At 38.6% G+C, this 9127-nt stretch overlaps 1 long non-coding RNA gene across 1 annotated transcript; it reads right to left on the reverse strand.

Annotated features, from left to right (window-relative positions):
• Positions 1-2366: 2366 nt before the first annotated feature.
• Positions 2367-7045, reverse strand: LOC143884524 (uncharacterized). Its single transcript, XR_013252957.1, has 3 exons — positions 6980-7045; positions 5907-5947; positions 2367-3290 (listed from the first exon to the last, which is right to left on the reverse strand). It is a non-coding gene; the product is annotated as an uncharacterized LOC143884524 (long non-coding RNA).
• Positions 7046-9127: the final 2082 nt, after the last annotated feature.

Consider the following 9127-nt stretch of genomic DNA (forward strand, 5'->3'; position numbering starts at 1 on the left):
CATGTAGATTTTTTTAACTCATTGAAAAGGCCAAAATATCTTTATACGAGGAAAGACAAAAATTACCTTGTAAAAGGATTGAAATACCCATGGCATTCAAAGATATGTTCTAAATCAAGAGTGTGTCATATGATTTCTATTTATACTAGCATTCTTGTACATGGGGGTGGAAAAAAGTGAGCCACCTAATTAAGGAGACTATAAATAGTTGTCCCCATGCTCTATATTTTTCCCACGCCAATCGCAGTGCCGAAGCAACATGGATCAAATCCCGAATCTCAGTAGTGAGATTTTCAAGTTTCCAAGCTAATGCATTCAATGAGTCAAACTTCTCTCTTGTCCAAGCTTTTTCAGCAAGCTTGATATCAAGAGAGATTTGATACATCTCTTCTCCTTTTATCAAAAAATCCTCTTGTTTCTCTCATTCCAAATGTTCCAAATTAAAGCATAAGGAATAAGCTTCCACATCGGTTGCTCCATGTTGAGTGGTGGTTATTTTGGCTGTTCTTCCAATTTCCTTCTTTCGTGTTTATTAAACACACCAATAAACACACCTACCGGGAGACAATTGGTATTCTTCTTAATTTAAGAAAAATCTAGGTCTTTGGGAGACTTAATTTATATTATGTCAATTAGTTAATGCTGTAGAATTGAGATACATCAAAGAACTTCATTTGTTTTCAGTGACTTTGGGTGTAGTTTTCCTTTTAATTAGTCTAGTGGAAACTAGTTTTGGATTCGATTCTGTTTGCATGAGGCTCCACAAATAACAGTTGCAGATTGAGGAAGGTAGACCTTGCTTACACCTGTAGGTTAATTGATCACCAGAAGTTTATTTAGGCTGTGGTGGGGGGAATGTCTACAAGTAACGCTGGCTTAAGCTATGTTTGTCAATTATGCATGACATCTTGCATGATCTATTCATTTTTCATCGTCTTCTGTGTTTTCTTTGTTTCCAATTGAGAGAGAAGGAAAAAATAAATACTCTGCATGTTAGTTGAGTATAATAAGAACCGTTAGCTGTATTGTGGAACAGGCATGCGTGTTGAAAAGCTTGCTATTTTACACAAGTTGATTGTAGATAGTAGGTATTGAAATCCTTCTTTTAAAATTGTTAAAATCTTATACGTTGTCAATCATGACAGTAGTGAAACTCATGGTAAACCATCCCACTTCACCTGTAAACTATTAGGTAGCTGAGGTTGTACAAAAACTTCTCCTTTTATATCTTGAGGACCATGAAAGTTTGTTATAAAGCTTGAAATTTTACTATAAGATGGCATAAGTTCTGATGCGTCTTCTTTTTGTGCAAATGGAATAGGAAAGAGAGAGGACTTTTTATGCTTAGTCTCTAATTAAAGGTTATTTGTTCTTAAGCAAAGGCCCCTTCTCTGGAAAAATTTTTATCTTTGTTTTTCACAGTTTGTTGTATAAGCTGCACAAAAAGAAGAGGACGGAGAGATGATTACCGCTTAGGAGAAGAAGCTTTTCTCGTTCGAAACTCTTCTAGCTTCCACCCAAGATTTCACCTAGAAACTAAGCTAGGGGAGTGTGGTTTTGAGGCTATATGCAAGGTAACATGGAGTTTTCTTCGCTTTCCCTCTCTGATTTATTAGTGATATTTTGTTTTTTTTATCATTATTTTTAAAAGGAGTTTCTGATTTTGTTTTATTTACAGTTTTTTTTCTTGGCCCAGTGTAAGATAAGAAGCCTGACGGGATCCACCGCTGGTGACATGGGGGCATGAGGAAGGACATGGCTCAGCCAGCACATGACTCAGCAAAGGTCTGGATGGATTTAGTTCTGTTTCTGTATTGCTTTTCTTCTTTTGGGGTTGGTAAGGAGTAAGGACAATGGTGACTGTTCTGCAAGTGAGTGAGTTGGGTTAGGGTTTCTAAATGTTAATTCTTACTAGGACAAAACTTGCCACTGTAATTTTGGCTTTTAAATATGCAAGTGCTGGTCATTTTGGTCATTTGCATTCCGATTCCCATCTTGAAAATGATTCCAAAAATTTTATATGGAACAATGCTAACCATTGGATCATTAGCATGCCAATTTATCTAAGCAATTGTTCATTATCAGTGGATCATCAAACTGGAATATATATAGATAGCTGTTTACTTTTGTGATGATTATCCGATTTCCATGCCATTGATCAGATAATTGAAGCATAAAAGAGGCGAGACTTTCCATGTGTACCAGGTCCTATGGTACGGCCCACCAAATAAGGATGAATTTAGTGGGTCCCAGATAAGCTTTGCTTCGATAAGCTTTAATCCTAGAATGTTGGTTAGTCGTCGTGTCGTTTTCTAGGCAAGCTTGGATGGCTAGGATCATCACATGCATTATTGAAACTGTTAAGATGCCTGTAGAAATTATTCATGTTATTGAAACTGTATGAGAAACATCATAAGAGGGGCCACTGTCATCCAGATTATTCATGGCCAGGCCTGTTGCTGCGGAAATGCCGTTACCACATTCCAAATTCTGACTAAATTTGAAATAAATTTCACTAAGCCATCCACAATAAACACGTTGGAATCTTCTATTATCAGCGGAGATTGAGAGGGACCAGAGTAATCACTTACACAGTTCCCCTCGTTAATTGTGCATTTTGAGGAATTCTCGGTACCGACATTATCGAAGCCAAGATTTACAGTTCAGCATCTCGGATCTCTGTAACTGTTCATCAACTAGGTGCAATATCGTTCCCCAGCTAGAACCATTTTCCCACCGAGAATCTTCCCCGTCAAAAAACTCCAAAAGTAGGTCTCTAGGTCTCTCTAAGATGTTTCAATAGCCCGCCTCTTGTTGGACAACGACTCCTGTTCGTTACCATCTACAACCCATTGGTGGGAACACTTTGATTCGATTCTGAGAGTAGTTTCGCAAACCATTTTTTCATCTTATAACGCCGTTAAACAAACCACCATTTTCAATGCAATAGCAATTCCACAGAAAAGAAGACACGGCAGAATTTCCCTGATTCCAAACACAACAAATTCAAAGAAAGCAATAAAAATTCTCCTGGCTCAAACTCAAATTGGGAGGAGCATATGACTATGTATTGGCAGCGTGTGGGATCCCTCACAAGCTGCCCTTTGGGAGGAGCATATGACTATGTATTGGTGGTTGCTTGAAAGGATTCAGCTCCTCTTTCAGAGAGTCATCTTTTTTTGTTGTTGTTTGGTCTGCTTTTATTTTGTTGTTGTTTGGTTGCTTTTTGTTTCTCATGTATATCTTATCCTTCTTTCCATATATCTCGTCGGGGTCCTGCCTAACCCCAGCTTACCAATCAAAAAAAAATTGCACCAGTCAAAATTCAGAGCAATAAGAAAATCAAAGCCAAGACCAACAAATATTGAAATCAATAAAAAAAGGACCAATCAAGTATACCCAATCAAATTTTTTCACTTAAGTGAGGAGATATATTGTATAGGCTATCCACCTAGTGTGGGCCATATTAGATTATCCAACGGCCAGGAATAGTTCTCTTAGGAAATCATGATCATAGGATCAAGATCTAACACCTCCAACCTAAGTTAGGGTCCACTAGATGGGTGATCAAGATCGATGATCGGATAAGATGGGTGTTATGAATTTGTAGCAGAAATTGAAATTAGGAAAAAGTTTATGGGTCTCTTTGGGTATCTCTAATAATTATTTGTATATAATCTTGCATTGAAATGGGTCTGAAGTTAAATATAATTATTTGCAAATAATGGTTATAACAGTCTTAGAAATGATATAGTTAATGTCTTCCTAAGGAGTCTCAAAATCCCATCTGCAAATAAGATTAGATTAAAATATGCTTATTTGCAAATAGGAAACTGGATTCCAAAGACGCTTACTTAATACCCACTGAATATTTTTAAAAGCTTAACGGTGGTTGGTTATTTGACAACTATAGCCCTTGTGAGTAGCTTAAAAAACAGTTTGCGGATAGATGGAAGCTTGTTGTGGTTCGGTTGAGTTTCGGATTTCCCGTCTTGAATTAGCAGTGGCTCAAGCGTCACTAGGGGAGCGCAACTTGGGTTGGGCTCAACCCGAATTGACAGGTTCAAGCTGATTTTGGCTTGGGTGGAGAAAAGACAACCCGATCGGGTTATGACTAAGGTCTTGGGCAACTCGATCAAACTGCGTCCACCTAATATTTTTTACTGTGATTTTTAAAATCTCAAAGTTATTTCTTTATAATTTTTTCAGTTTAGCCATAAGCGAATCCAAAACCAACCCTCCTCGATTTCAGAAATCAGGTTACATGGCTTGGATTAAGGGTTGGGAGATTTAGAGTCAGGTTGGGTTAAGTTTGACCCTTCCAAACCTGAGGTTCAGAATGGGTTGGATTCGTATTGAGATAATATTACCTTGGATTTGGCTGGGTTAAGTTAATTGCCTTTTATTGATGATAGTAAAAGTAGATTTTGCAGGCAAGCCCTCTTTCTAAAATCGCGTCAGATGGTTCACCTTTTATTGTTCATAAGGCATGCATGATGTTAATATCCCCCGCCCGGGGACAGTTGGCTAATGTTAAACGTTAGGATATGTCACTTTCCCACCAATTGACCGGTCTCTCTCTCTCTCTCCACACACACACAACAGGAACAGTTGGTGGGCCCAACAGAAACTGTTAGTGGAATGGTGGGCCCATCTTTAAACAACGTAGGCCCCACCCATACCACTGTAGGATAATCCAAACCGTCCATTTGATGGGCCATAAACGTAAATAGGTTGCGTCCCAAAATATCATTTCCATAGGCTGATCCTAGCCCTCCGATCTAAATAGAAACTACATCTTATGCAACCTCTATAGATTGTAGGGTTGTGATCATCCGTACGGAAATGATTTTTTGGGCACAACCTATTTACATTGTGGCCCATCAAATGAATGGTTTGGACCATTCTATGGAGTTGGTCGTAAAGTAACATTAAGGCCCGTCCACAACATAGGACGATCCAAGCCGTCCATGGTTTGGATAATCCTATTGAGTTGGTCGTACATTAACATTAAGGCCCAATCGTAGGCCCCACCGATTTTTTTCAAATTGAAGCGTACCGTCCACAACATAGGATGATCCAAGCCGTCCATGGTTTGGATCCTCCTATGGTGTGGTTCGTACAGTAACATTAAGGCCCAATTTAGGCCCCACCCATATTTTTGAAAATGAAGTGTACCGTCCAGACCATAGGATGATCCGAGCCGTCCATTTGATGGGCCATAACGTAAATGGGTTGTGCCCCCAAAAGGGTTGGCCCATCAAATGAATGGTTTGGATCATCCTGTGGTCGTACAGTAACATTAAGGCCAGTCACAACATAGGATGATCCAAGCCGTCCATGGTTTGGATAATACTATGGAGTTGGTCGTACACTAACATTAAGGCCCAATCGTAGGCCCCACCGATATTTTTCAAATTGAAGCGTACCGTCCACAACATAGGATGATCCAAGCCGTCCATGGTTTGGATCATCCTATGGTGTGGTTCGTACCAATTTAGGCCCCATCCATATTTTTGAAAATGAAGTGTACCGTCCAGACCATAGGATGATCCGAGCCGTCCATTTGATGGGCCACAATGTAAATAGGTTGTGCACCAAAAATCATTTCCGCAGGGATGATCAGAACCCTACAATCTATAGAGGTTGCATAAGATGTAGTTTCTATTTAGATCGGAGGGCTGGGATCCGCCTATGGAAAAATATTTTGGGACGCAACCTATTTACGTTTATGGCACATCAAATGGACGGTTTGGATTATCCTATGGTGTGGTATGGGCGGGGCCTACGTTGTTCAAAGATGGGCCCACCATTCCACCAACTGTTTCTGTTGGGCCCACCAACTGTTCCGCAGGGAAATTGATATTCCATCCACATATAAAGAGCAAAGAAGTTTAGATTCATACCTCTTTTTCCTATATCACCCATTCCATTCAACATCTTAATCCTGTCAATTGAAACTTACATATATAAGCACAAGGAAACAAAAAAAAGATAATGGTATTTTCATCTCTTGTTTTGGTTACTTCTACCATTTCTCTTTCACTCAAGCTCATTTTTTAGAGCTTCAATTAACTAGTTAGAATGAATGAAAGAATTTTAAGAGTCCACCAGAAGGATAAAAAAAAATGGCTGGCAATTGTCTTTATATTTTAGTTATTAAAGGAAGGTGATCTTCCTGAGATTTTTTATGGTGGATGCACATGTAGATCGGTACTGGCGGTACCACCTTATATATTTAATCAACCACCATCACACTTTTTAAGGTGCTTACGGAGGATCAAATATCAAATTGAAGTTCCTTTTAGATAAAAATGGAACAAGGTTGTTTCAAATTACCTTTTTTAGTGTAAAAACGGATTTGCTAGGGACTTTCAAAGGAAGGAATTTAGTGTCGGGCTATTACATGAGAGAGCAGCTACCTCAGAAGGTTTAAATGAACAAACCAAAATCTGCCGACAAATCAGCATGTGTGGCTGCTCTCTCATGTAACAGCCAGCCGCGAAATGCCTTTCTACAAAGTGTGGAATGCTGGTTTTCATGTGATGTGCCCGGTACAATTATGTTTCAAAAGCTATGTCATCTACGCAATTCCAATGTCTAAAAATGTATGTTTTTTTTAGTTGGACATGAAGGGCCAAGAACTACAAACTCAAGTGCATTACACTTTACCCTGAAGGAAGGGGTAGTCTTATTTGTGATCCATTTTTCTAACTTGATTTCTTCCCCAATCTCATGAGGTAAGTTATTTGTTGTCTAACCCAATAAAAGTACTGCCCCATGCTTAAATAAGCAAATGATGATTCACAAAGGCCGTGTTTGGAATTTGGATTGCAGGAAATATTTCTGGTTGAATATGAAAAACCTTAGATCTATCACCCAGATTAAAACAGATGAAAAATCCTACAAATGAAAAATGAGAACCCAATAGGAAATAATAAAACCTCAAATGGTAAATGGAGAAAAAGAAAATCCTCACCTTCTCAAGATGATTCCATCTCTTTTTCTTCCTCATCTCCTCCTCTCTTTCCTCTCAGCGCTAATGTGAAACAAGGGAGGAGGAGGTGTCGTTTTATAATAATCCTAAAGGTAGTGATACCTCCACCCCTTATTTAGAAAAAGAATCTTCTAGATTGACAATTAGGTAACAGCTGGAGTCATGACGTTTGAATTACGTGGACAGACAATTTGACAAAAGGGCCAACATATCCATGACATTCAATGATAAGTTCCCATTTAAGGATGTGGGAATATCATTTCTATTTACTAGTAAGTACAGAACGATCTTCAAAGATTTTAGAAAATCGTTCTGGAGAAGATGTCGAGAAGGACATCCCCTCGCATTGCTCTACGTGGTTGACAACTAAACACTATTCACGACAGTTTGAAAAGGATCCGACTGTTAAGAATAAAAGATTGATGGATTTTTTTGGAAAGTACTGAATGGACCATACTATAGGATGATCCAAACCAAACACTAATCATGATCTATAGATGAACTCCACATTACGGAAACCTCTATAGGTTGGAGGGCTAGGATCTTCCTATAAAAATGTTTTTTTTGGTTCAACCAATTTACGTTGTGGCCCATCACATGGATGTTTTGGATCATCCTATAGTATGGTTTACTTTTGGGAAAGTAAGGGACTATAAGGGCTTACACCATATAAAAACTCCACGCGAGAAACTTGGAAAAGTGAATGGAAAAAGTCTCTTTTCCCCTTTTGAAACATCAGAACTCTTGTAGCAACCTCGGATTTGTTGCACGAGAGCACACTACAATCATCCTCTGTGCAGCCTCCCTTTCCAATATTTTACTATTTCTTATTATCTCTTTCCGTTTGCATTTAATATATATTGCGTCCCACATAAATGCATGAGACTCTTGCTGTCTGAAAACAGCAATCTTGCCTTTGAATGCTTTTCTTTTAAAGCAAAAAATAAATGAAATGATGCTGTCGTTTATAAATAAATGTTACCGTTATTAAAGAACAGCAGTGTTATTTAAAATACGTTATTTAAAAACGACAGCGTTAATTAAGATAGTCGATTGGTTCCGTAGTATTCCAGTAGCTTTAAGAGTGGCAATGTTATTTAAAATACCGGCATCGCGACCCGGGTTGATAGGTGATTCGGTTCCTTCAAATAGGCCCATTAATGGAAACCCTAAATCCAAAACGACAACATTTTCTAATTGAGCCGCAATAACTCCTGATCGATCCGTTATTGATTAAGGTAGTCGACCCATTCCTTAAAATAATTAAAAAATACATTTTTCGCTTTGCTTCTGAATGAAACAGCAGAAGAACAACAACGTTATTTAACATACTGGCAGCATCTTTTCCACTTGAGCCGGATTGAATACAGTAGTCCATTGGATCCTACATACGGACCCATTAACGGAAACCCTAGATCCAATACCGGCAATGTTTTCTAGTTGACCCGTTTTAACTCCCGATCGACCCGTCGTTGATTAAGGTAGTCGATCCCTTCCTGGTCTTCAATATAGGGATGGCAATGTCATTCACTAGTCGACCCATCTGGTTATTCATTTGATCCCAACTTTTAAATAACTTGAACCCAATAAAAGAGAATGACTGAGGTGTACTCTCTTACACAAAATCCGTGGAGGCTATCTGGGCTCTAATGGTGTCAAGAAGGGCAACTGGGTCTTTTTTCCTCCACTTTTCCAAGATTCACGTGTGTCTAAAACTAAAGTCCAAAACTACCCGCACAGCGTAGTTGTTTACAATCTTTGCATGTATTCCATGCTTTTCTCATTTGTGACCATAATACCTGTGTATATTTTTTTACTCATTGAAAAGACCATAATATCTTTATACGAGGAAAAACAAAAATTACCTTGTAAAAGGACCGAAATACCCATCGCATTCAATGATAAATTCTAAATCAAGGGTATGGTAATATCATTTCTATTTATACTAGCACTCTTCTACATGGGTGGAAAAAAGTGAGCCCACCAAATTAAGGAGAATATAAATAGTTGTCTCCATGCTCTATATCTTTCCCACGCCAAACGCAGTGCCAAAGCATCACGAATCAAATCCCGAATCTCAACAGTGAGATTTTTAAGTTGCCATGGTTCCCTACACTTGTTAGAGGCCCA

Source organism: Tasmannia lanceolata, unplaced genomic scaffold (assembly GCF_043159265.1).
Source record: "Tasmannia lanceolata isolate RefF3 unplaced genomic scaffold, GAP_Taslan_0.1 ptg000002l, whole genome shotgun sequence".
NCBI classification, from domain to species: Eukaryota; Viridiplantae; Streptophyta; class Magnoliopsida; order Canellales; family Winteraceae; genus Tasmannia; species Tasmannia lanceolata.